The sequence below is a fragment of the Mustela lutreola genome, chromosome 5 (genome assembly GCF_030435805.1).
Source record: "Mustela lutreola isolate mMusLut2 chromosome 5, mMusLut2.pri, whole genome shotgun sequence".
In the NCBI taxonomy this organism is placed as follows: domain Eukaryota; kingdom Metazoa; phylum Chordata; class Mammalia; order Carnivora; family Mustelidae; genus Mustela; species Mustela lutreola.
This window is the reverse complement of record NC_081294.1, coordinates 152,892,850-152,918,343: the sequence shown is the minus strand read 5'-3', so window position 1 is coordinate 152,918,343 and position 25,494 is coordinate 152,892,850. Positions and strand designations below refer to the sequence as shown.

The 25,494-nt window shown below is 41.0% G+C and overlaps 1 long non-coding RNA gene across 1 annotated transcript; it reads left to right on the top strand.

The window, feature by feature from the left end:
• Positions 1-2: 2 nt before the first annotated feature.
• On the top strand, positions 3-21,360 carry LOC131832679 (uncharacterized). Its single transcript, XR_009354135.1, has 2 exons — positions 3-946; positions 19,373-21,360. It is a non-coding gene; the product is annotated as an uncharacterized LOC131832679 (long non-coding RNA).
• Positions 21,361-25,494: the final 4,134 nt, after the last annotated feature.

The window sequence follows — 25,494 nt, the reverse complement described above, 5'->3', positions numbered from 1 at the left end:
CTCCAGTTCTCAAAACAGGCCTGAACCGGTTCCATCTTCAGCTTTCTGGAGGGTGGGGGCTTTTTGGCATTTGCCCTGGTTTGTGCAGGGTAATTTGAACACTTTCAGCCCAGAGGCTGAGAGCAGCTGCCTTATACCTAAGAGTCTTACTCTGATGCCAGTGTCCAGACGGGTGAGAAGTCCATATTTAACCCCCTTGAGGCTGGCGGCTCAGATGGGTGCAAACACTGCCTGCCAAGTTACTCCTTAGGGCTGCCCAACATGCTCAGCTCAGCGGCTAACTCCCTTCTGCCTGCAGAGATCAGACTGCAGAAGTGACATCCATGGTGGATTTCTCTTCCTGCCCCCAGCTGTGACCTTCCCTGGTGTCAATATACCTGCCCCAGCCAAGTGAGGGTCTGAGCTCAACACAGCTCATGAATGACTTGATGAGTGTAAAAGCTGTGTGAACTCTCAGGGATTGTTCTATCCTCATCCTCCTGTGGGAGCAGCAGTGAAAGACCCCCAGGGTGTTTGTGTTCAGAAGGGAGGCCCCAGGAAGGGGGCTGTGTGACTTTGACGGGGTGAAAAAGGAGGTCTGTTGTACAAAGTTTCTGCTGAGATTGCAAATGTCCATAACAAGTTATGAAATCCTTCTGTGGCTAAGATCCTGTGACTTCGTCATTGTCATCCTTGATTCCTCCCCTGGGTCATGAAAGAGCAGCTGACAGGTTGTGCAGAGGAAAGGCAAGGATCATTTTAGTGAGCCCGTTACAAGGGACATGGCCAACAGAAGGAGCTGCCTTTGAACTTTGACACCACAGAGGAGGCAGAAGGCTGGAAGGTTTGGACTATACTTGTTCCAAGATCCCAATGGGGCCCTGAGCATGGGCCTTCATAGGACCCTTCTTCCTGAGGGACATTCACCACACTAGGCCATCAGCTGCACTGCAAATGTCCTACCTGGGTGAGTCTTTTCCTATAATTGTAGTTCCCCTACGCCATGCTCCTCCATGTAATGAGGGCATTGGGAGGAAGAATGAAGAGAGAAGCCTACTCTTTTCCTGTCCCTGTTGCAGATGTCTCACCCAGTTGGAGGAAGGGCTGAACCAGGACAGGGGACATTTCTGTTCTACAAAAGTCTGGGGATTGTGTATTACACTGACTGGACATCTACTCATCTGAGTGGAACCAGGAGAGGAGGGATTTCTAAGCCATTCGTTCCTAAGAAGAATTTATTTCCCTTTTCTCTGAACAGAGAGAACATAACAACATCTTTATAAATCATATTTCCTCATTTCCTAATGGTGATTTAGGAGCAGCAAGTCTGAGCTGGACCTTGAGCTGTGTATTCTGGGACATCAGCTCCCAGCCCCTTGGGTGCAGAGGACACTGTGGACCTCAGCCAACCCAACAGAGAGCACCATGTCCAGAGTGATTCTCACATACTGCTGGGGAGCAGATGAGCCCTGGGGAGCCCCTGATGGGAGCTTTTTCTCACCCTCAACAAAGAGCCCCATCACTGCCAGGGTACCTGGGCCTCAGAGGATTTTCCTGCCTTCCTACTGAGAACTGTAATTGGCTGTCTGTGTGTGCTTCTTTGCATCCATGGCCAGTTGTCAAGGTCATGTATGAGCCTGCATCTTTGCCTTGCCATTGCTTCTACCTGGAATTTCCATCTCTCTTGCCCAGTGCTTCCTCCCTGAATGATTTCTCAGTCTTTGTCCCATCATTGCAGTGATTGTACGTCAGATGGAGAACATTTCTCTGATGTCCCCAAAATACTGCAGGAGGGAGAGATTCACGACCGAGTACACACAGAATAGACAGAGCAACAATCTGAAAAGAACTAAGATATTTGTCTATTTTATATCTTTTACTTACTCATGTAATATAATGATCACTTAACACTGAACAATCATCCCAAGAAACAGAACATCTCTAACCACTTATATCTCCTCGTGTGTTCCTATTTACTCTAGCTCTGTCCCCAGCCCCTGGGTGACAATGTCATGCAATATGTGTTTATGATTCTTTTATTTGTGGTGTTATCACTTATATACGCATGCCTAAACAATATATTGCTTAGTTTTCTTGAAGCTTTATTTAAGGGGTGTTCTATGGGTCCTTAATATTTAATCTTTTTTTGAAGATTTTATTTATTTATTTGACAGACAGAGATCACAAGTAGGCAGAGAGCAGGCAAAGAGAGAGGGGGAAGCAGGCTCCCTGCTGAGCAGAGAGCCGACGCGGGGCTCAATCCCAGGACCTTGAGATTATGACCTGAGCCAAAGGTTGAGGCTTAACCCACTGAGCCACCCAGGCACCCCAATATTTAGTCTTAACACTACACTAAAAGATTTATTCCTCTCTATATAACTATGGTTCATGCTTTTCGATGCTGTGTAAGTCAACTTATTTATCAGTTTTCTGTCAACGCCTATCCTCTCTGTTTTGCAGTTATGAAGACCTCTGCTGGGAGCATATGTCCACATGTCTTCTGCACATTTTTGCAGAATGACTCTTTGGTATAGTGTTAGGAGTAGAAATGCTGAGTCCTAAGGCACATGGATGTGCCATTTTATGATTTGGCTGTATTGTTTCTTCAAAGTGATTGTATTGATATACATTCCCAGCAGCCACGTTTCAGAGATTCTATCAATCAACATTCTCACCAGTACCCAATTTTTCCTGACTTTTGAAAATTTGCAGTCAAACTAATTAACACTGTCATCTTGTAGTGCACAGAGGTGCATTTGTCTCATTAGTAGTTAATGTGCAGTATTTTCTCTATTTTTTGCCCAAATATATTTCTTTTTTTTTTGAGAAAGTTCTATTCATGTCATGCTGAATTTTTTTCTCTTTTTCCTAGTGATTTCTGGAATCTTTAAAATCTTTCCTTCCATTGATCTTTTTTTGGTTACATTTTGTGCAAATTATCTTCTTCAGATTTGTGGATATTTTTAGACTTTTTTTTGTATTTGATTTCATAAAGAAAAACTTTACACTTTTCTAGAGGCAAAGGTATCACACTGGTCCATCTGTTTTATACAGCTGTCATCTTGGTATCTTATTTTTTTTAATATAAGCTTTTAAAAATTTATTTATTTTCAGCATAACAGTATCATTATTTTTTCACCACACCCAGTGCCCCATGCAATCCGTGCCCTCTATAATACCCACCACCTGGTACCCCGACCTCCCACCCTCCCCCACTTCAAACCCCTCAGATTGTTTTTCAGAGTCCATAGTCTCTCATGATTCACCTCCCCTTCCAATTTACCCCAACCCCCTTCTCTCTAACTCCCCATGTCCTCCATGCTTTTTGTTCTGCTCCACAAATAAGTGCAATTATATGATAATTGACTCTCTCTGCTTGACTGATTTCACTCAGCATCATCTCTTCCAGTCCCATCCATGTTGCTACAAAAGTTGGGTATTCGTCCTTTCTGATGGAGGCATAATACTCCATAGTGTATACGGACCACATCTTCCTTATCCATTCATCCGTTGAAGGGCATCTTGGTTCTTTCCACAGTTTGGTGACCGTGGCCATTGCTGCTATAAACATTGGGGTACAGATGGCCCTTCTTTTCACTACATCTGTATCTTTGGGGTAAATACCCAGGAGTGCAATGGCAGGGTCATAGGGAAGTTCTATTTTTAATTTCTTGAGGAATCTCCACACTGTTCTCCAAAGAGGCTGCACTAACTTGCATTCCCACCAACAGGGTAAAGAGAGTTCCCCTTTCTCCACATCCTCTCCAACACATGTTGTTTCCTGTCTTGCTAATTTTGGCCATTCTAACTGGTGTAAGGTGATATCTCAATGTAGTTTTAATTTGAATCTCCCTGATGGCTAGTGATGAACATTTTTTCATGTGTCTGATAGCCATTTGTATGTCTTTATTGGAGAAGTGTCTGTCCATATCTTGGTATTTTTATACAGGTTTCATCTCCTTTAAGAAATCTTTCCCTAAGAACAGCTATGTTCTCTTCTTCAGTTCCCATTGAAATTTAGGTCCTAAGTCCATCAGGAGTTGATTATCATAGGTGAAGTAAGTAGAGATTCAGTATCCTCTATCCATATGGAGAACTGGTTTGTCAGCTCTGTTTACTAGATGGTGCCTTCTATACCCACTGACATCCCATGTATGTCTCCCAAGCAACAGAATTCCACACATGCCTGAGTCCCATCCAAGACTGTTCCTTTCTGTGGGCCAGTTAGTCTACCCCTGTGCCAGCATCCAATTGTCTTAGATACTATAGCATGGAAATAAATCTTACAGCTCCTCTTGTAGATCCTTATAGATATAGAACCTCCTATGTTCTTCTTCTTATAGAGATATTTTGTTATTTTTCCTCCTGACCCGCCATATAAATCTTAGAATCTAGGTACCTTGTTCCCTTTTTTGTGTCCATTTCCCTGGTATCTTACCAAATTTCCCCAGAGCACCTCCTGGTAGTGGAAGTTGTTTATGAGTAATTCCCATAACCTGCCAGGGAAATCTATGCCCAAGTGGGATGATGGGGCAGCCAACAATAGGGGCCCTAAAAATGAAAGAAATGGAAAGACAGAGAGAAGTTATAGTCTTTTTTCTTTCTGATGGGAAATACTTCTCAGTCACTGAAAGCTTTGGAAGCTTGTTCACAACCTTCTTCCCTGTCCCCAGGGCTTGCCTGGGAGTCTTGGCTAGATGACCTCACAGGAGTTATCTGAGACCTGTCTTTCATGGTCCCTGGTGTTTCTCTGCCTCCCCCTGCTCCCTGAGCCACTGAATGCATAAGATCATCATGTTTCTTTTCCCGGAACTGCTTGTTCTGCAGAGAAACAGTAGTTTCACTTTCGTGTCCTGTAAATATGGGCCTGCAACTCTCAGCCAAGCTTTCCTGAGGGGGGCCTCAAGTCAGAGGCTGTCATCCTTTCTGTTGTTTTCACACTTTCCCGGGCAGGACAGAGGCTCATGGCAGTGACTTCAGGAGCACTCAGTGCCTGCATTTCTCAAGGAGGACAGGTCTGTGGAGTGTTCCTATATCAGGGGCTCCTGGTATACTCCACTAGACTCTGAATTTTCTGTTGTGTTAGTGGAAATATTTGTGATACCCGACATCAGAAGCCCCTTTTTTTCTTGGAGCTGATGAGTGAACAAATTATGTATGTGAAATGATGGGAAGAACTTGGAGAACTGAGCTTTGAACTTGCAGAAATGAGCAGTTAAGTTTGGCAAGTAGAGAGCAAAGATTCCATTGAGTTCCTTGTGCCATTCTCTTTGCAGAGGAGAGAACTATTGTCTGAAGAGATCTCTTCTCCTTCCTTTTTAAAAAGCTGAGGGACACCTGGGTGGCTTTGTTGTTAAGCATCTGCTCAGGTCATGATCCCAGGGTCCTGGGACTGAGCCCTGCATTGGGCTCCCTGCTCAGCAGGAAGGCTGCTTTTTCCACTCCCACTCCCCCTGCTTGTGCCGCCTCTTTCACTGTGTTTCTGTCAGATAAATAAATAAAATCTTAAAAAAATAAAAAATAAAAATGTGAACATTGTATGAAAATTTAAAATAAGCAGAATTTTTACTAGGTGACTATGATTGGAAACTAAATTATGTTGTAATGTGAATCAGTCCTTCACTACCATAGTGCTGTTTAAAACTCTGAGTTTTTGTAGCCATAGCAATATAAAATAATCCTTAGTTGGGCATTATTTTTGTCCATTCAGGCCCTAACAAATTCGACAGACTGCATGGCTTATGAACAGAAATTTACTTCTCATACTTCTGGAGGTTAGAAAAACCCAGTTAAAAGTACCTGTAGATTATATAGTTAGAGCTCATTTCCAAGGTGGGCATTTCTTCCTGTCACCTCACATATTAGAAGGGGCAAACTAGCTCTGTAGGGATCTTCTGGTGATGACGAGTTTGGAAAAGGACAACAGCATTTGCCATTCTTAGTCTCTTAGAGTCTAAGTAGGATGTAAGACATTGGCAGTTTCTGGGGTAACTTGGAATTGGGAAAGTATGTCTGGAACACCAGCTGGACCTCTGGTAGATTAGGAATAGGGGTGGGTTTTCAGGGACAAGAGGTCTAACAGACCTCAGACAATGTATAACAATGCTCATGTCTATCTGCATAGGAGAAACAGTCCCTATTGCTGGACACCAACTCCATCCTTTACAGATGATGTCAGTGAGGTGGACTCTTGTGTTGTGCTTTATGTCCATTGATGATGCAGATGTTTATTACACCTTCCTAGAATAAAGCAGCATATATATATTTTTCCCATCACCCTTTCCCTATGATGATAAGATGGGGGGAAATATGGGGCTCGGTCTGCATTGGGTTCATTCACAAATATTCTTTTTCTTTTTTTTTGTAAATATATATATACATATATACACACATACATACATATATACAGATGTATATATGTATAAACACACACACACACACACACTCTATCTTTATCCATTCATCTGTCAATGGACATCTAGTCTCTTTTCATAGTTTGACTATTGTGGACACTGCTGCTATAAACGTTGGAGTGTAAGCGCCCCTTGGGATCACTACATTTGTATCTTCAGGGTAAATTCCCAGGAGTGCAAAAGCTGGGTCTATTTTTAATTTTTTGAGGAACCTCCATATTGTTTTCCAGTGTGGCTACACCAGCTTATATTCCCACCAATAGTGGAAGAGGGTTCTTTTCTTGTGTCTGTTGGCCCTTCTGGATGTATTCTTTGGAGAAATGTCTGTTTGTGTCTTCTGCCCATTTCTTGACTGGATTATTTTGGTTTTTTTGGGTGTTGAGTTTGGTAAGTTCTTTATGAATCTTGGATTCTAGCCCTTTTTCTGATAAGACATTTGCAAATACCTTCCCCCATTATTTTGGTTGTCTTTTTATCTTGTTAACTGTTTACCTTGCTGTGCATAAGCTTTTTATCTTTATGAAGTCCCAATAGTTCATCTTTGCCTTTCTTTCCCTTGCCTTTGGAGATATGTCTAGGAAGAAGTTGCTGCAGTTGAGGTCAAAGAGGTTGCTGTCTGTGTTTTCTAAGATTTTGAAGGATTGCTGTCTCACAGTTTGGTCTTTCATCCATTATGAGTTTCTTTTTATGCATGGTGTAGAAAATGGTCCAGTTTGATTTTTCTGCATGTGGCTGTTCAATTTTCCCAACACCATTTTTTGAAAAGACTTGCTTCTTTGGATATTCTTTCCTCCATTGTCAAAGCTTAGTTGACCATAGAGCTGAGAGTCCCTTAATGGGTTCTCTATTCTGTTCCATTGATCTATGTGTCATCTGTTTTTGTACCAGCACCATACTGTCTTGATGATTACAGCCTTGTAATATGGCTTATAGGCTGGAATTTTGATGTCTCCAGCTTTGGTTTTCTTCCTTAACATTCCTCTGGCTATTTGGGATCTTTTCTGTTTCATACAAATTTTAGAATTATTTGTTCCAGCTCTGTGAAAATGTTGATGGTGTTTTGATAGGTGCCGCTTCCTGACAGTGCATGGGAGAAGAATGAGGCACAAACAACTCAGATGCAAGAGAAAGGGAGCAGGAGACAACAGTAGAAAAGACTGTTGTCCCAAACAACTCCTCAGTCCTGCTTTTATTGGATAGAAACGGTAATCAACAGAAGAGCCGAAGAAGGCCAAACATTAGTCATATGCCTTGTAGATAAACAAGAAGGAAGGCAAAATATGTCTGGACAAACAGTATAAAGTTTATAGTTGAGCAAGCACATTCAAAGGACTTATTCAGCTAGCCACAGGCACTCTTGGGGAGGGGTGGGGGTGGGAGGGAAGGGGAAATAACAGAAAAATGAAGCAGGCCGCTTTCCTCCTTGAGCGGGCGCAGCGTTCTCAGCTGCTTGGCATCCTTGAGGCAGGTGGTGTTCCTCCCTGAACAGGCTGGGCATCCCCCGCTGCTCAGCTTCAAGGCTGTATATCCGTCCTCTCCCCCAGAGGCCTGTTGCCAGTATGTGTTTTTCTTAAGACTATATCTAAACATGCTTGATAACTAGTAAAATTTCTCATGGGTTATATTTTAAGTAATACATTGTTCTGAGGGACAGTTGCAGATAGGGATTGCCCTGAGTGTGTAGATTGCTCTGGGTAGCATAGATATTTTAATATCTGTTCTTCCAATCCATGAGGATGCAACATTCTTCCATTTCATTTTTAAAAATTTGTTATGTTATGTTAGTCACCACATAGTACTTCGTTAGTTTTTGATGTAGTGTTCCATGATTCATTATTTGCATACAACACCCAGTGCTCATTGCAACACATGCCCTCCTTAATACCAATCATTGGGCTAACCCATCTCCCTGTCCCAAAACCCTCAGTTTGTTTCCCAGAGTACATAGTCTTCATGGTTCATCTCCCCCTCTGATTCCCAACCCTTCAGTTTTCCCTTCCTTCTCCTGATGTCCCCTATTCCATTCCTTATTTTCTGCATGAGGAACCATATGATAAATGCCGTTCTCTGCTTGACTTATTTCACTTAGCATAATCCATGTCAATGCAAATGGTGGATATTCATCCCTTCTGATGGCTGAGTAATATTTCATTGGGTATATGAACAACATCTTCTTTATTCATTCATTTGTTGAAGGGCATCTTGGCTCCTTCCACAGTTTTTTATTTCTTTGTGTCTTTCTCAATTTCTTTCATGAGTGTTCTATAGTTTTCTGAGTACAGATCCTTTGCCTCTTTGGTTAGGTTTATTTCTGGGTATCTTATGGTTTTTGGTATAATGTAAATGGGATCGACTCCTTATTTTTTACACATTGTTAGTGTATAGAAATGCAACCAATTTCTGTGCATTGATTTAGTATCCTGACATGTTGTTCAATTGCTGTATGAGTTCTAGTAATTTGGGGGCAGAGTCTTTTGGGTTTTCCACATAGAGTATAATGTCATCTGCAAAGAATGAGAGTGTGACTTCTCCTTGTCAACTTGAATGTCTTTCATTTCTTTTTGTTGTCCAATTGGTGCGGCTAGGACTCCTAATACTAAGCTGAAAGATAGTGGTGATAGTGGATATCTCTGGCACGTTCATGACCTTAGGGGAATAGTATTTGCTGTTGGCTTTTCGTATATGGCTTTTATGATATTAAGGTATGTTCCCTCTCTCCCTACACTGTGAAGAGTTTAATCGAGAAAGGATGCTGTGCTTTGTCAAATGGTTTTTTGGCATCAAATGAGAGGATCATATGTTTCTTGTCTTTTCCTTTATTAATATGGTGTGTCATGTTAATTGATTTTCAAATGTTGAACCACCCCTGCATCCCAAGAATAAACCCCACCTGGTTGTGGTGAATAATCCTTTTAATGTACTGTTGGATCCTATTGGCTAGGATACTCTCACTGAATATGTAGGCATCCATGTTTATTAGGGATATTGGTCTGTAATTCTCCTTTTTGGTGGGGTCTTTGGTTTTGGGATCAAGGTAATGCTGAACACATAGAAAGAGTCTGAAAGTTTTCCTTTTTTTTTTTCTTTCAAAGAAAATTTCTATTTTTGGAACAGTTTCAGGAGAATAGGTATTACTTCTCCCTTAAATGTTTGGTAGAAATACCCTGGGAAGACATCTGGCCCTGGGCTCTTGGTTTTTTTGGGGAGATTTTTGATTATTGCTTCAATTTCGTTGCTTGTTATGGGTCTGTTCAGGTTTTTTATTTCTCCCTGTTTCACTTTTGGTAGTTTATACTTCTCTAAGAATGTATCCATTTCTTCCAGGTTGCCTAATTTGTTGGCATATATTTGCTCATAATATGTTCCTATAATTGTTTGTATTTCTTTGGTGTTGGTTGTGATCTCTCCTCCTTCATTCATATTTTTATTAATTTGGGTCCTTTCTCTTTTCTTTTGGATAAGTCTGGTCAGGAGTTTATCAAGCTTATTAATTCTCTCAAAGAATCAGCTCCTAGTTTCATTGACCTGTCTTACTGTTCTTCTGGTTTCTATTTCATTGATTTCTGTTCTAATCTTTATGGTTTCTCTTCTTCTGTTGAGTTTAGGTTTTATTTGCTGTTCTTTCTCCAGCTCTTTTAAGTGTAAGATTAAGTTGCATATTTAGGACTTTTCTTATTTCTTGAAAAAGGCTTGTATTGTTATGTATTTCCCTCTTAGGACCATCTTTGCTGTATCCCAAAGATTTTGAACAGTTCTGTTTTCATTTTTATTTGTTTCCATGAATTTTTAAAAATTCTTCAGTTTCCTGTTTGACCCATTCATTCTTTTTTTTTTTTTTTAAGGTTTTATTTACTTATTTGACAGAGATCACAAGTAGGCAGAGAGGCAGGCACAGGGGTGTGGGGGTGGAGCAGGCTCCCTGCTGAGCAGAGACCCTGATGTGGGGCTCAATCTCAGGACCCTGAGATCATGATCTGAGCCAAATGCAGAGGCTTTAACCCACTGAGCCACCCGGGTGCCCCAATCCATTCATTCTTTAGTAGGATGTTCTTTTACCTCCATGTATTTGTGTTCTTTCCAAATTTCCTCTTGTGATTGAGTTCCAGTTTCAAAGCACTGTGGTTTAAAAATATTCAGGGAATGATCCCAACCTTTTGTTACTGGTTGACCTGATTTGTCACCCAAGATGTGATCTATTCTGGAGAATGTTCCATGTGTACTCAAGAAGAATGTGTATTTTGTTGCTTTGGGATGGAATGTTCTTAATATATCTGTGAAGTCCACCTGGCCTAATGTGTCATTCAACACCCTTGTTTCCTTGTTGATCTTTTGCTGAAATGATCTGTCCATTGCAGCAAATGAGGTGTTAATGCCCCCTACTATTGGGGCACCTGGCTTAAAGGTGCCCCAATAGTAGGGGACTGCTGCTCTGCTTTTGGCTTAGGTCATGATCCCAGGGTCCTAGCATTGAGCCCCACATTGGGCTCTTTGCTCAGTGGGAAGCCTGCTTCCTCCTCTCTCTCTGCCTACTTGTGATCTCTGTCTTTCAAATAAATAAATAAAATCTTTAAAAAGTTCCCTACTATTATTTTCTTATTATTCATGTGTTTCTTTAATTTTGTTATTAATTTGCTTATATAATTGACTGATCCCAAGTTAGGGACAAAAATATTTACAATTGTTAGGTCTTCTTGTTGGATAGATCCTTTAAGTATGATACAGAGCACTTCCTCATCTTTTATTACAGTCTTTGGTTTAAAATCTAATTTGATATAAGGATTGCCAGCCCAGCTTTCTTCTGATGTTCATTAGTATGATAAATGGTTTTTTACACCTCACGTTCTTTTTTTTTTAAACTATTTTAAAATTTATTTTCAGTGTAACAGAATTCATTGTTTTTGCACCACACCCAGTGCTCCATGCAATGCGTGCTCTCCATAATACCCACAACCTGGCTCCCCTAACCTCCCACCCCCTGCCCCTTCAAAACCCTCATGTTGTTTTTCAGAGTCCATAGTCTCTCATAGTTCATGTCTCCCTCCAATTTTCCTCAACTCCCTTCTCCTCTCCATCTCCCCATGTCCTCTGTGTTATTCCTTATGCTCCACAAATAAGTGAAACCATATGATAATTGACTCTCTCTGCTTGACTTATTTCACTCAGCATAATCTCTTCCAGTCCCATCCATGTTGCTACAAAAGTTGGGTATTCATCCTTTCTGATGGAGGCATAATACTCCATAGTGTATATGGACCACATCTTCCTTATCCATTCATCTGTTGAAGGGCATCTTGGTTCTTTCCACAGTTTGGCAATTGTGGCCCTTGCTGCTATAAACATTGGGGTACAGATGGCCCTTCTTTTCACGACATCTGTATCTTTGGGGTAAATACCCAGGAGTGCAATTGCAGGGTCATAGGGAAGCTCTATTTTTAATTTCTTGAGGAATCTCCACACTGTTTTCCAAAGTGGCTGCACCAATTTGCATTCCTACCAACAGTGTAAGAGGGTTTCCCTTTCTTCACATCCTCCCCAACACGTATTGTTTACTGTCTTGTTAATTGTGGTCATTCTAACTAGTGTAAGGTGGTATCTCAATGTGGTTTTAATTTGAATCTCCCTGATTACACCTCACTTTCAATCTGGAGGTGTCTTTGGGTCTAAAATGAATCTCTTGTGGACAGCATTTGATAGGTTTTACTTAAATTTTTTTTTAAATTTTTATTAACATATAACGTATTATTAGCCCCAGGGATACAGGTCCATGGATCGCCAGGTTTACACACTTCACAGTGGTCACCATAGCACATGCCCTCCCCAATATCCATAACCCAACCACCCTCTCCCTCCCCTTATCCCAGTAACCCTCAGTTTGTTTTTTAAGATTAAGAGTCTCTTATGGTTTAAGAGTCTCCTGTTCCTATCTTGTTTCATTTTTTCCTTCCTTACTCCCCAATCCCCCACATTGCCTCTGAAATTCTTCATATTAGGGAGATCATATGATAATTGCTTTTCTTTGATTGATTTATTTCACTCAGCATAACACCCTCTAGTTCCATCCACATCGTTGCAAAAGGCAAGATTTCATTTCTTTTGACAGCTGCATAGTATTTCATTGTATATATAAACCACCTCTACTTTATCCAGTCATCTGTTGATGGACATCTAGGTTCATTCCATAGTTTGATTACTGTGGACATTGCTGCTATAAACATTCAGGTGTATGTGCCCCTTCGGATCACTACATTTCTATGTGTAGGGTAAATACCCAGTAGTGTGAATGCTGGGTCATAGGGTAGCTCTATTTTCAACTTTTTGAGGAAACTCCATGCTGTTTTCCAGAGTGGTTGCACCAGCTTGCATTCCCACCAACAGTGTAGGAGGTTTCCCTTTTCTCCAAATCCTCGCCAGCATCTGTTGTTTCCTGACTTGTTAATTTTAACTATTCTGACGTGTGAGGTGGTAACTTACTGTGGTTTTGATTTGTATTTCCCTGATGCCAAGTGATATGGAGCACTTTTTCATGTGTCTGTTGGCCATCTGGATGTCTTCTTTGCAGAAATGTCTGTTTATTCTTCTGCCAATTTCTTGAGTGGATTATTTGTTCTTTGGGTGTTGAGTTTGATAAGTTCTTTATAGATTTTGGATACTAGCCCTTTATCTGATATGTTGTTTTCAAATATCTTCTCCCATTCTGTCAGTTCTCTTTTGGTTTTGTTGACTATTTCCTTTGCTGTGCAAAAGCTTTTGATCTTGATGAAATCCCAATAGCTCATTTTTGCTCTTGCTTCCCTTGCCTTTGGCGATGTTCCTAGGAGGACGTTGCTGCAGCTGAGGTTGAAGAGGTTGCTGCTTGTGTTCTCCTCAAGGATTTTGATGGATTCCTTTCGCACATTGAGGTCCTTCATCCATTTTGAGTCTATTTTCATGTGTGGTATAAGGAAATGGTCCAATTTCATTTTTCTGCATGTGGCTGTCCAATTTTCCCAACACCATTTATTGAAGAGGCTATCTTTTTTCCATTGGACATTCTTTCCCGCTTTGTCGAAGATTAGTTGACCATAGAGTTGAGGGTCTATTTCTGGGCTCTCTATTATGTTCCATCGATCTATGTGTCTGTTTTTGTGCCAGTACCATACTGTCTTGATGATGACAGCTTTGTAATAGAGCTTGAAGTCCGGAATTGTGATGCCACCAACTTTGGCTTTCTTTTTCAATATTCCTCTGGCTATTCGAGGTCTTTTCTGGTTCCATATAAATTTTAGGATTATTTGTTCCATTTCTTTGAAAAAAAAATAGGATGGTATTTTGATAGGAATTGCATTAAATGTGTATATTACTTTAGGTAGCATAGACATTTTCACAATATTTGTTCTTCCAATCTAGGAGCATGGAACATTTTTCCATTTCTTTGTGTCTTCCTCAATTTCTTTCATGAGTACTTTATAGTTTTCTGAGTATAGGTTCTTAGCTTCCTTGGTTAGGTTTACTCCTAGGTATCTTCTAGTTTTGGGTGCAATTGTAAATGGGATTGACTCCTTAATTTCTTTCTTCTGTCTTGTTGTTGGTGTAGAGAAGTGCGACTGATTTCTGCGCACGGATTTTATCTCCTGATACTTTACTGAATTCCTGTACAAGTTCTAGCAGTTTTGGAGTGGAGTCTTTTGGGTTTTCCACATATAGTATCATATCATCTGTGAAGAGTGATAGTTTGACTTCTTCTTTACCCATTTGGATGCCTTTAATTTTTTTTTTTGTTTGTTTTGTTTTCCGAGGCTAGGTCTTCTAGTACTATGTTGAATAGCAGTGGTAATAATGGGCATCCCTGCCGTGTTCCTGACCTTAGTGGAAAGCTTTCAGTTTTTCTCCATTGAGAATGATATTTGTGGTGGGTTTTTCATAGATGGCTTTGATAGTATTGAGGTATGTGCCCCCTATCCCTGCACTTTGAAGAGTTTTGATCAGGAAGGGATGCTGTACTTTGTCAAATGCTTTTTCAGCATCTATTGAGAGTATCATATGGTTCTTGTTTTTTATTAATGTGTTGTATCACATTGATTGATTTGCAGATGTTGAACCAACCTTGCAGCCCTGGAATAAATCCCACTTAGTCATGGTGAATAATCCTTTTAATGTACTGTTGAATCCTATTGGCTAATATTTTGGTGAGAATTTTTGCATCTGTGTTCATCAAGGATATTGGTCTGTAGTTCTCTTTTTTGATGGGATCCTTGTCTGGTTTTGGGATCAAGGTGATGCTGGCCTCATAAAATGAGTTTGGAAGTTTTCCTTCCATTTCTATTTTTTGGAACAGTTTCAGGAGAATAGGACTTAGTTCTTCTTTAAATGTTTGGTAGAATTCCCCTGGGAAGCCGTCTGGCCCTGGGCTTTTGTTTGTTTGGAGATTTTTTTAAAAAAGATTTTATTTATTTGACAGGCAGAGATTACAAGTAGGCTGAGAGGCAGGCATAGAGACAGGAGGAAGCAGGCTCCCCACTGAGCAGAGAGCCTGATGTGGGGCTGTATCCCAGGACCCGGAGATCATGATCTGAGCCGAAGGCATAGGTTTTAACCCACTGAGCCACCCAGGAGCCCCTTGTTTGGAGATTTTTGATGACTGTTTCAATCTCCTTACTGGTTATGGGTCTGTTCAGGCTTTCTATTTCTTCCTGGTTCAGTTGTGGTAGTTTATATGTCACTAGGAATGCATCCATTTCTTCCAGATTGTCAAATTTGTTGGCGTAGAGCTGCTCATAGTATGTTCTTATAATTGTCTGTATTTCTTTGGTGTTGGTTGTGATCTCTCCTCTTTCATTCATGATTTTATTTATTTGGGTCCTTTCTCTTTTCTTTTGGATAAGTCTGGTCAGGGGTTGATCAATCTTATTAATTCTTTCAAAGAACCAGCTCCTAGTTTCGTTGATTTGTTCTATTGTTTTTTGGGTTTCTATTTCAGTGATTTCTGCTCTGATCTTTATGATTTCTCTTCTTCTGCTGGGTTTAGGGCTTCTTTCTTGTTCTTTCTCCAGCTCCTTTAGGTGTAGGGTTAGGTTGTGTACTTGAGACCTTTCTTGTTTCTTGAGAAAGGCTTATACTGCTATATATTTTCCTCTCAGGACTGCCTTTGCTGTGTCCCACAGATTTTGAACCATTGTGTTTTCATTATCATTTGTTTCCATGAATTTTTTCAATTCTTCTTTAATTTCCTGGTTGACCCATTCATTCTTTAGAAGGATGTTGTTTAGTCTCCATGTATTTGGGTTCTTTCCAAATTTCCTCTTGTGATTGAGTTCTAGCTTCAGAGCATTGTGGTCTGAAAATATGCAGGGAATTATCCCAGTCTTTTGTTACTGATTGAGACCTGATATAGGACCGAGGATGTAAACTATTCTGGAGAATGTTCCATGTGCATTAGAGACGAATGTGTATGCTGTTGCTTTGGGATGAAATGTTCTGAATATATCTGTGCTGTCCATTTGGTCCAGTGTGTCCTTTATGGCCTTTATTTCCTTGTTGATCTTTTGCTTGGATGATCTGTCCATTTCAGTGAGGGGAGTGTTAAAGTCTCCTACTATTATTGTATTATTGTTGATGTGTTTCTTAGATTTTGTTATTAATTGCTTTATATAGTTGGCTGCTCCCACATTAGGGGCATAGATATTTAAAATTGTTAGATCTTCTTGTTGGACAGATCCTTTGAGTATGATATGTGTCCTTCCTCATCTCTTATTAGAGTCTTTGGCTTAAAATCTAATTGATCTGATATAAGGATTGCCACCCCTGCTTTCTTCTGATGTCCATTATCATGGTAAATTCTTTTCCACCCCCTCACTTTAAATCTGGAGGTGTCATCAGGTCTAAAATGAGTTTCTTGTAGGCAACATATAGATGGGTTTTTTTTTTTTAAGATTTTATTTATTTATTTGACAGAGAGAAATCACAAGTAGTTGGAGAGGCAGGCAGAGAGAGAGAGGGAAGCAGGCTCCCTGCTGAGCAGAGAGCCCCATGCGGGACTCGATCCCAGGACCCTGAGATCATGACCTGAGCCAAAGGCTTAACCCACTGAGCCACCTAGGCGCCCAGATGGGTTTTGTTTTTTTATCCATTCTGTTACCCTGTGTCTTTTGATTGGGGCATTTAGTCCATTAACATTCAAGGTAACTATTGAGAGATATGAATTTTGTGCCATTGTATTGCCTGTAAGGTGACTGTTCCTGTATATTGTCTCTGTTCCTTTCTGATCTACTACTTTTAGGCTTTCTCTTTGCTTAGAGGACCCCTTTCAATATTTCCTGTAGAGCTGGTTTGGTGTTTGCAAATTCTTTCAGTTTTTGTTTGTCCTGGAAGCTTTTCTTTTTTAATGTATTTATTTGACAGAGAGAAATCACAAGTAGATGGAGAGGCAGGCAGAGAGAGAGAGGGAAGCAGGCTCCCTGCTGAGCAGAGAGCGTGATGCGGGACTCGATCCCAGGACCCCGAGATCATGACCTGAGCTGAAGGCAGCGGCTTAACCCACTGAGCCACCCAGGCACCCCGTCCTGGAAGCTTTTTATCTCTCTTTCTATTTTCAAAATGATAGCCTAGCTGGATATAGTATTCTTGGCTGCATGTTTTTCTCGTTGCTCTGAGTACATCATACCAGCTCTTTCTAGCCTGCTAGGTCTCTGTGGATAAGTCTTCTGCCAATCTAATATTTTTACCATTGTATGTTACAGACTTCTTGTCCCGGGCTGCTTTCAGGATTTTCTCTTTGTCACTAAGATTTGTAAATTTTACTATTAGGTGATGGGGTGTGGACCTATTCTTGTTGATTTTGAGGGGGGTTCTCTGTACCTCCTGGATTTTGATGCTTGTTCCCTTTGCCATGTTGGAGAAATTCTCTCCAATAATTCTCTCCAATATACCTTGTGCTCCCCTCTGTCTTTCTTCTTCTTCTCTTATCCCAATTATTCTAATGTTTCATCTCTGGTGTCACTTATCTCTCGAATTCTCCCCTGTGGTCCAGTATCTGTTTGTCCCTCTTTTGTTCAGCTTTGTTATTCTCTATCATTTGATCTTTAATATCACTAATTCTTTCTTCTGCCTCATTTATCCTAGCAGTGAGAGCCTCCATTTTTGATTGCACCTCATTAATAGCTTTTTTGATTTCAACTTGGTTAGATTTTAGTTCTTTTATTTCTCCAGAAAGGTCTTTTATGTCTCCCAAGAGGGTTTCTCTAATATCTTCCATGCCTTTTTCGAGCCTGGCTAGAACCTTGAGAATCGTCATTCTGAACTCTAGATCTGACATATTAGCAATGTCTGTATTTATTAAGTCCCTAGCTTTTGGTACTGCCTCTTGTTCTTTTTTTTTTTTTTTTTTTCTGGTGAATTTTTCCCCCTTGTCATTTTGTCCAGATAAGAGTATATGAAGGAACAAGTTAAATACTAAAAGGGTGGCAAAGACCCCAGGAAAATATGCTTTAACCAAATCAGAAGAGACCCCGAATCGTGTGGGGGAGAAAGGGTATAAAAAGAGGTTCAGAGAAAAAAAAAAAGAAACAATTAAAAAAAGAAAACAAATAAAGAAAAAATATAAAAAAGAAATATATATATTAAATAAACTAGTTAAAAACCTTAAAAAAAGTGTAAAGGTTAATAAAAATTTAGCAGCAGAAGAAACAAAATTGAAAAAAAAAAACCCCACTCCATATTAAATTAACAGCAAGACTAATTAATCATGGGGGGAAAGCCATGAGTTCAGTGCTTTGCTTTCTCCTTCTCTGGAATTCCGCTGCTCTCCTTGGTATTGAACCTGCACTCCTTGGTAGATGAACTTGGTCCTGGCTGGATTTCTCGATCTTCTGGGGGAGGGGCCTGTTGTAGTGATTCTCAAGTGTCTTTGCCCCAGGCAGAATTGCACTGCTCTTACCAGGGGCCAGGTTGAGTAATCCGCTCGGGTTTGCTTTTGGGAGCTTTTGTTCCCAGAGGACGGGAATGAAAATGGCAGCCTCCTAGTCTCTGACCCAGAGGATCCAAGAGTTTGGGTCCCCACTCCTCAGTGTCCTCAGAGAATAGTGCCCAATAATACCCGTCTCCCTGGCCTCCAGCCGGGCACCGAGCTCACCCAGACTGCGACCGGTTTAAGGTAACCCCGAGCTGAGAGCTCACTCCTCGGCTCTGTCTCTGTAGCCGGCTTCCCCGTTCTAATACCTGTAAGCTCTGTGACAGTCAGACATCTCCGATCCTTCTGTAACCCTGTGGGACCTGGGGCCACACTGACCCCACGTGGGCTGCACCCCGGTTTAGCCTCTGGAGCAATGTCCCTCAGTGGAACAGACTTTTAAAAGTCCTGATTTAGTGCTCCGTTGCTCTACCGCTTGCTTTGGATTCACTTCTCTGCCAGTCCTACCTTTCAGAAAGTGGTTGATTTTCTGTTTCTAGAATTGCTGTTCTTCTACTCTTCGATCTCCCATTGGATTTGTAGGTGTTTCCAATGTTTAGATAAGCTATCTAGCTGATCTCCTGCTACCTGATGTAGTCTCAGCTTGCTACTTCTCTGCCATCTTGACTTCTCTCCCCTGTTATGTTTTAATTTTAATAATGACTTGCTGGCCCCCAAGATTAAGGAGGTAGGTGAGAAATTCCACTTTGTTAGGATCAAGGTGGACAATGATTTATACAATGAAGGGAAAAACAACCATGTCCTTCAAAAAGGACAGAGTTTTTCAGTAGATATGAGACAATTGCCTAGCTACCCTCAGCAATATCAGAGTGCCTGAGCTATGCTTTTCCTTGGCTTCCAACTTTGACATAAATGACTGATTTCCTAAACCTGGTGAAGACTCTGCTGAAGGAAACCCTGTTCATAAACACTATATCTTGTGTTGATTTTGCCTAATTTGTCTGATGCTTTCATTGAAATGAAGAAAGCTTTACTCAATTGAGAAGCTCTGGCTGGATGCTCTGACATCACTGACTTTCATTTTCTTCCACATCAGGGCCTGCTTCCATGACTCTGATTTGCCCCAGCAGAAGAAGTGCTTGAATCTTTATTTTAGCTTGGATGTGAAGTCAGTCAAAGGGATTTCCAGGAAGTGGACATATCTGTGAAGAATATCAAGAGTTTCACCAGTCCTTGAGTCTCTGGTTATTCCTGGAGAATAACTACATAACAGCCAAGGCCATGAAGTGTGCTGAAGGTCATTGCTTGGTGAACGAAGGCCTCCAAACCATTCTCTTTCAGTTTTTGAAAATATACTTTCTACATCTGCAATTCATTTGAAATCATGTATACAGTGGCCAGTGATGCTATAAAACTCTCACATGAGACTTTAGAGAGTCAATGGTGTGGTAATCTGAGAAAAGCTAAGAAGTGTTCCTTCTCTACACACTGAAGCTTACCAATTGGCAGTTTGGTGAGCTTGTTATGGTTAAGAGCTTTGGCTCACAATCCAGTTGTCTTCATTTATTCACTTTCTTACCTGTTTATTCAGCATTAATTGAATAGTCACAATTACGTGAAGATCTAGGGCTCCTTCAGCAGACCTCAGCCATTGCCTGAGTACTTTCCAAATGTGTAGTATAGATACTGCAGCAAATAAAACAAACCAAGTCCATGCTCACATGAACCTTCCTATTAGGGGGGAAATACAAGAAATAGTGGAGAAATGAAAAGGTGACATGGAGTCCAGGAGTGGTGGTGCTATGAAGAAGAATAAAGAAGTATCAGCAGAGAGGGAGGCCTCTCTGAGGACTTGACCATTGAGAAGAGACACAAAATATGCATATGTAGGATTAGTGTCCCTGGTGGAGGGAACAGCAAATTCTAAGGTCATTAAAAATGCAAGGAGCTTGCCACGTCCATGATTACCTGGGGGGCCCCTGGGTTGCAGTATACAGTAGTGTGCACAATGGGAGAGTGTTAGGAAAGGAAGGCTTACAAATAATCATGGACCAGTGATGTAGAATACTGGAGGGCCTGGTAATTTCTTGAGAAGTTATTCTAATTATGATGAAACCATTGAAGGGAGGCTTTGGAAGGAGTTTGGCAGATAGATGATCAAGGAGTCTGACTAGATAAGCCTAAAGAACCTAACGTGCCTATTTAGTTGTTCAGTGAGAGAAGGCACAGGATTGGTTGAGTGAGAAACAGAGGGTGTGAAAAGAGCCTGGACTCCAGATGTATTTTGAATATAGTCCTGCCAAGGTTTGTTGACCTGCTGGGGGAAGATAAGGGAGGGGAATCATATGCTGGATTTGTCCTGAGCATCTGAATGAAGAGAAGTGCCTATCAAGGAGTTAGGGAAGGCTCTAGGAGAGTAGCCCTGATGCTAAGGGTGAAGCAGGGGTGTCAAGAATCAGGAGCTCAGAAATGGAACTATGAGACTTGAGGTGTCTGTTTGAATTCGGAAAGGAGATGCTGTGTGTGATGAGGGAGCAGGAGGCTGGCTGAGGACAAAGCAAAAACTGGCACCTTGCACCCCCTCTCCACCTGCTCCCCTCAGTAATGTGTGTGACACTCCTCAGGCACCCCTGACTGCCATAAGCAAGAAACAAATAGTTAACTTGCAGAAATCACAATCCTGCAGGACAGGAGTTTCCCTTGGTTTACCAATGTCCTGGAGATTTACAACAAAGAAGCTATCTTAACAATATCACAATTTCCAGAGGCAAATAACTCAGTTCCTCAAGCCCTAAATAAAGTTAAATTTCTTCTAAACCCAAATCTCACTAACAAAGATGCTTGATAGCAGAAATGTGAATGGCTTGCCAAAAGACAACATTGATCAAGCAGCAAGACCTCCAGTATCCCTGCACCTTGTAGGCCCTCTTTAGCATATGAAAGCTTGGTTGAAACCTCCCTTTTCCCTCACCTTCCCCCAGCCGCAGGGTACATAACCTGCAATCCCTCACAACCCCGGGCCGCAGCTCTTTCTGCCCACGGGTCCTGTCCCCGTGCTTTAATAAACCACCATTTTGCACCAAAGATGTCTCAAGAATTCTTTCTTGGTCATTGGCTCCAGACCTCAGCCCATCAAACCTTACCTAGGTTCTAGAACTTCATCATGTGCACAGGTGGATATTTGTCTGAGGGTGAGCAGAGAGCATGGCTGTGCACCTTTCAAGATGTCTAACTTAAGGCATATCACTCAAAAGCATTTCCTTTTACCCTCAAAATAGGGATTGAATCACTCACTAAGGGACCTTGTGGGGATACAAAGTCCTAAGGCAATTTAACATTTACTAAAAGAAGTATGGGACAGTGAAAGTGCTCCATGGAGACACTGGAACTATTAGGAGGCACAACATAGGTAAATTAACTTAGGACAAAGAAATTTGTCATCACAAACCTTCTCTCCAGGGAACATCTGGGTCGATTTGTTAACTGCCCCACCACCCCAAATTGGTATCCACTTTACGAGCAACATTCTGGACAAGACATTTCTTTCTCAATTGAATTGCCTTAGGAGTTGTCAAAAATTGTTTAATTGTATGTAGGTCAATTTCTGTCAACTCTATTCTGTTCCATTGTTGTGTATATCTATCCTTTCTTCCATACCACAATGTCCCAATTATGCTGATTTTCTAGGAAGTCTTAGAATCCTAAAAAAGGATTTTAGGAAGTAGTGAAACAATTTTGTGTGATACTAGATTTCCATTTGTTCGAACCCATAGAATGGACACCAAGAGTGAACCCTAATGTAAACTACTGGCTTTGAGTGATAATGGTGTGTCAGTGTAGGTTCATGGATTTTAACAAAGGACCCACTCTCTGGGGAATGTTCATAGTGGAGGAGGCTGGGCCTGTCTGTGTGGATGAGGGGATCTATGGGAAGCCTCAGTTCTTTGCACTCAAGTTTGCTTTGGTCCGAAAACTGCTCTAAAAATAAAGTCTTTAAAAAATGCAAAAACAACAATAAAAAAAGAATGGGGTAAGAATAAGGTGTGTGGCTTCAAACTTTATTCTTATAAATTTCATAATTGCTTTTTTCTTATGTTTCCCTTGTTTTTCCTATGTATTTTTGGAATTAGCTTGTCTATATCTCTGAATGAAGCTTTTGGGATTTTGGTTGGGATTCTTTTCAATCTATAGATCTAATTGGGGAAAACTGCCCTCATCATTAGTGATGCTTTCAATCTATGAACACACTTTGTATTTTCTTGTATTTGAAACTTCTTATTTTCCTACATCACATTTTGTAGTTTTCAGTGTATAGCTCCCGCTTATATTTTGTTGTTTTTACCTAAGTATTTCATTTATTTGTTTTGATGTAATTTTACTGAAAAAAAAATTTAATTTTAATTTTTCATTACCAGAACACAGGGTTACTTTTGTAAAGTGGACTTCCTTTTTGTGACATTTCACTGATTATTAGTTGAGGAGGTTTTTTTTTTGTTTTGTTTTGTTTTTACGTGGTTTTTTTTTTTTTTAAAGATTTTATTTATTCTTCAGAGAGAGAGGGAGAGAGAGCAAGCACAGGCAGACAGAATGGCAGGCAGAGGCTGAGGGAGAAGCAGGCTCCCTGCTGAGCAAGGAGCCCGATGTGGGACTCGATCCCAGGACGCTGGGATCATGACCTGAGCCTAAGGCAGCTGCTCAACCAACTGAGCCACCCAGGCGTCCCTAGTTGAGGAGTTTTTTATGGATGTGTTAAGATATTGTATTTTAAGATTTTATTTATTTATTTGACAGAGAGAGAGAGACATCAAAAGTAGGCAGAGAGGCAGGCAGAGAGAGAGGGGGAAGCAGAATTCTTGCTGAGCACAGAGCTGGATGTGGGAGAGGGAGAGGCTCCATCCCAGGATCCTGAGATCATGACCTGAGCCAAAGGCAGAGGCTTAACACACTAAGCCACCCAGGCGCCCCGTGTTGAGATTTTTTGGTGAAAAACTTATGTCTCCTTTGGACAGGGGGAGTTTTGTTTTTTTTCTTTCCAGTAAGTATACCTTTCTTTTAGTCTTACTGCACAAAGTGAGATCTCAAGTAGCATGTAGTATAGATTGCTGAGAGAGGATATCCTTGTCTTGTTCTTGCTATTAGGAGAAAGCAATTAGTCTTTTAATAACATGATTAAGAATGATATTAGCTGTAGGGTTTTTGTTAGTTTATTTGTTAAAAAGAATCGTGTTCATTAGCTTAAGGAAGTTCTATTATTAGCTTATGAAAGTTTTTTTTTTAAGATTTATTTACTTTTTAAGATTTTATTTATTTATTTGACAGAGAGAGAGATCACAAGTAGGCAGAGAGGCAGGCAGAAAGAGAGGCGGAAGCAGGCTCCCTGTTGAGCTGAATGCTCTATGCGGGGCTCAATCCCAGGACCCTGAGATCATGACCTGGGCCGAAGGCAGAGGCTCAACCCACTGAGACACCCAGGCACCCAAGACTTATTTATTTTTAGAGAGATAGAGTTTGTGAAGCAGACTCCCTGTTGAGAGGGGAGCCTGATGAGGGCTTAATCCCAGGACACTGAGATCATGACCTCGACCAAAATCAAGAGCCAGATGCTCCAACCAATTAGCCACCTGCACCATCTCTGAAAGTTTTTTTTTTTTTTAAATAGTAAATGAATGGTAAGTATTACTGAAATGTTTTCCTGCATCTATTGAGATTGTTACTGGTTATTTCTCATTGCATCTTATTGCAATCCTATGTGTTAGAGTGATTAAATTTTTTTTTTTCCTACTGTTCACAGAGGAAACTCTCTCAGAGTTTTGATTCCTGGAGAGAATCTCACTTGGTTGTGACGTATCAGCCTTGTCACATATTGCTGTGACTGTTGCCAACATTTATGAATACTGCCATGCTTATATCCACGAAGGTTGCTTCCTTAGTCTTCTAATTGCTTGTAATTGTGTTTTATTTTCTTGGTTTGGTACTGAGGTGTACTGGCTTCATGAAATGAGTCAGAAGGTGTGCCTTCCTCTTCTGGAAGACCTTTATAGAATTAGTACTATTTCTTTTTTAAATGTTTGGTGGAATTTACTAGTAAAAATATAGACCTGGAATTTTTCCTTCCTTCTGCCTTCCCTCCTTCTTTCATTCCTTCCTTCTTTTTATCCTTCCTTCCTTCTCTCTTCTTTTTGGGAAACATTTTAGTTAATAGTAAGGATTGGTTGGACTGTCTCCTTTGGTAGTTTGTGTCTCTCAAAGAATTAGTATATTTTGTGAAAGTTGTTAAATTTGTGAACATAGAGCTCTTAGTATTCCTTATTATCCTTTTAATGTCCACGGGAACAGGATTGATGTCCCACATTTCATTTATTCTGTTGATAATTTAGTCTTGTCTCTTTGTTTTGCTCAGTCTGACTAGCAGCTTATCAGATTTATTGATCACTTGAAACAGCTGACTTCCTCATGTTGATTTGTAAATTTGTAAACCGTAATATTAGCTATCGTGTTATTTTACTTTCCAGTATACAATATAATGATTCAAATATTCCACAGACTATCGAGGGCTCCTTGTGATAAGTGCACTCCTTAATCCCCATCACATACTTAACCTGTCTCCTGAGTACAGCAGGAAACTAGGGGCTTGGCATTCATTAGCTGCAGTGGCGGGGCCCTGGTGGGGTCCAGTGGTGGCAATGAGCAGGGCAGCCATGGCTGAGCATGCAGAGGCTGGGGTGGAGTGAGGTAGCCTCTTGGGGTGTATAGCAGCTAGACAGGACACATGTGGCATATCTATATTTGCACGGAGCTGTCAATCCTAGGCCAGTTCCCCAATGGTTGGTGGGAGCACAGTTGCTTTAGAGGCACTGGCCAGGGGCTCGGTGTTTGGCAGCAGCAGTGGCCAGGGGCACACTACATGTGTGTAGTGTCTAGGTGGGGTGCACGTGGCACTAGCAGTACTTGCACTAGCCCTGGTGGTGCACACTGGCAGCAGGTGAGGGAGCAAGTGTCTGTGCAGGGCCTCCTGTAATACAGGTGGCTCCGCGCCTATGCTGAGGGGCAGGGGAAAAAATGGCACTTGTCAGCTCCTTTGTTCCTGGAGGAGTCCACCCACAGTCTCTCAAATCCTGACAAAGACATCTCCCTCCTGTTTACCCCAGGCATTGTACAAACTATGCATTCTGTGTTCCCTCTCTGCTGGCTGTTGTCTCTTTAAAGGTGGGGACCCAT